Here is a 3,269-nt window from a genome sequence, read left to right on the forward strand (position 1 = left end):
CTTCAGTTGCGCTCACCTGTGATGTCTGTTGGTCAGTGGCCCATCAGCTCTTTTTATATCACGAAAAGCCAAAACAGTGGATTTTTAAAAATCATCATAACAAAGCTGTCAAATATGTGTGTAGAGGAGATTTGAAGTCTCCTGCTGAGCTTGGCCCATGTCATCAGGGAGGGTAGGTGAATAATAGCTGGATTACTGTCAGATGTAAGGACATGCTGTTTTTGAAAGAGGGGGGGCAACATCTTTTCAACAGTCATCTCTTCCCTCCTGTAGAGGGGTCTCCTCGGGCCCCTCAAAGATCGTAGGTCTCAAATTGGTCTCACTTCTCAATGCTGTCCACTTTCGAAGGTGGAAAATAAACGGTGGGACATATGCCTACTGTGCAATCTGAAAGAAAGCAACAGATTGCCTACAGTGAGTTATCATCACCAAACTACGTCAATGGCTACAGGCATTAATGCTCTGTGGGGAGAGAATATCATCCAGGGTGAACAGTCCTGGTATGAATAGAGACTGGGTCACTAAGGTCATGTCATCAGACATCAACAAGACCCATAGAGAATGAAAACAGAGACCCAGGTAGCATCAGCCGAACTGACCTATTGGTGATTGGGTATACACCCTTACCGGTTGGGTATTAGGTGGGAGGAAGTCCCTGACTTTTCTGACAACCTAACCTAAAGGATACTCCAGGTGCTAGTTATAGGCTATGTAACTATAGTTTATTCTGTTCTGATCCCATGGTCACTGGTCAGGAAAAACTCTGGGTTCTAGTCATTAGAACCTTGAGTGTTAGCTTCATTGCCCCAGGGCTAGGCCCTACCCATAATGAGAAGCCCACTGACCGCCATCTGTGGCTCCCATGGCTGATCACCTCGTGTTCACAAGGGTAATGGCCGTGAGTTTAGGGAAATGAGCACGGAGGAGTTTTACATATCAAAACAAAAGGCCTTGTTGACATAGCTCTCCCAAGCTCCTCTTCAGGTCTTAGGAAAACAGACAAGGGCTTACCTTATTAACATCACAGTAGCTACAGCAGAGTGATGGAGAAATGGGACATGAATAATAGTTATTGAACTCAGCTGAAGTGATTTTACTTGGAGTGCACAGCCTTTATTTTGTGAGTATTTTTGTTGGAGGCTGAGGGGCTCTAGTGAAGGACTGAACTGGTCCACAGGGGCCCAACTGTTCCAGGAGCAGCACAACTCAATCTGGGAGCTTCAATATCTGTTGTTTTAACCTCTCTCTCTTTCTATCTCCCTCTCTCTCACTCTATCTATCTCTATCGATCTCTCTTTAAATCCCTCCCTCTCTCTATCTCCCCCTCTCAATTAAATTTCCAAATGAAGGGGTTTTATTGGCATGGGAAACACATTTACATTGCCAAAGCAAGTGAAATGGGTAATAATTTTGTATTGTTTAACAGTAAACATTACACTTGCAAAAGTTCCAAAAGAATAAAGACATTTCAAATGTCATATTATGTCTATTTACAGTGTTGTAATAATGTGCAAATAGTGAAAGTACAAAAGGGAAAAATAAATAAACATATATATGTTATATTTACAATGTTTGTTCTTTACTGCTTGCCCTTGTGGCAACAGGTCACAAACCTTGCTGCTGCGATTGCTCACTGTGGTATTTCACCCAGTAGATATGGGAGTTTACCAAAATTTGATTTGTTTTTTTAATTCTTTGTGGATCTGTGTAATCTGAGGGAAATATATGTCTCTAATATGGTCATACATTTGGCAGGAGGTTCATTTTGTGGGCAGTGTCACATAGCCTGTCTTCTCTTGAGAGCCAGGTCTGCCTTTGGCGGCCTTTGTCAATAGCAAGGCTATGCTCACTGAGTCTGTACATAGTCAAAGATTTCCTTAATTTTGGGTCAGTCACAGTGGTCAGGTATTCTGCCAATGTACTCTCTGTTTAGGGCCAAATTGCACTGTAGTTTGCTCAGTTTTTTGGTAAATTCTTTCCAATGTGTCAAGTATAATCTTTTTTTTTCTCTTGATTTGGTTGGGTCTAATTGTGTTTCTGTCCTGGGGCTCTGTGGGGTCTGTTTGTGAACAGAGCCCCAGGACCAGCTTGCTTAGGGGGCTCTTCTCCAGGTCCATTTCTCTATAGGTGATGGCTTTGTTATGGAAGGTTTGGGAATTGCTTCCTTTTAGGTGGTTGTAGAATTTAACAACTCTTTTCTGGATTTTGATCATTTTTCCGGTATCGGCCTAATTCTGCTCTGCATGCATTATTTGGTGTTTTACGTTATACACAGAGAATATTTTTTTGCAGAATTCTGCATGCAGTCTCAATTAGGTGTTTGTCCCATTTTGTGAATTCTTGGTTGGTGAGCAGACCCCAGACCTCACAATCATAAAGGGCAATGGGTTCTATAACTGATTAAAGTATTTTTAGCCAGATCCTAATTGCTATGTTGAATTTTATGTTCCTTTTGGTGGCATAGAAGGCCCTTCTTGCCTTGTCTCTCAGATCGTTCACAGCTTTGTGGACGTTACCTGTGGTGCTGATGTTTAGGCTGAGGTATGTATAGTTTTGTGTGTGCTTTAAGGCTACGGTGTCTAGATGGAATTTGTATTTGTGGTCCTGGAAACTGGATATTTTTTTGGAACACCGTTATTTTTGTCTTACTGAGGATTACTGCCAGGGCCCAGGTCTGACAGAATCTGTGCAGAAGATCTAGGTGCTGTTGTAGGCCCTCCTTGGTTGGGGACAGAAGCACCAGATCATCAGCAAAAAGTAGACATTGGACTTCAGATTCTAGTAGGGTGAGGCTGTGTGCTGCACACTCACCAATTCATTGATGTATATATGTTGACGAGGGTGGGGCTTAAGCTGCATCCCTGTCTCACCCCACGGCCCGGTGGAAAGAAATGTGTTTTTTTCAAATTTTAACAACACACTTGTTGTTTGTGTGCATGGATTTTGTAATGTCATGTGTTTTTCCCCCAACACCCCCTTCCATCAATATGTGTATAGCAGACCCTCATGCCAAATTGAGTCAAAAGCTTTTTTGAAATCAACAAAGCATAAGAAGATTTTGCCTTTGTTTTGGTTTGTTTGTCAATTAAGGTGTGCAGGGTGAACATGTGGTCTGTCATATGGTAATTTGATAAAAAGCCAATTTGACATTTGCTAAGTACATTGTTTTCACTGTGGAAATGTACGATAATGCAGAGGATTTTCCCAAGGTTTCTGTTGCTGTTGACGCATATCCCACGGTAGTTATTGGGGTCAAATCTATCTCCATT

Source organism: Salmo trutta, chromosome 40 (assembly GCF_901001165.1).
Source record: "Salmo trutta chromosome 40, fSalTru1.1, whole genome shotgun sequence".
Classification (NCBI taxonomy): domain Eukaryota; kingdom Metazoa; phylum Chordata; class Actinopteri; order Salmoniformes; family Salmonidae; genus Salmo; species Salmo trutta.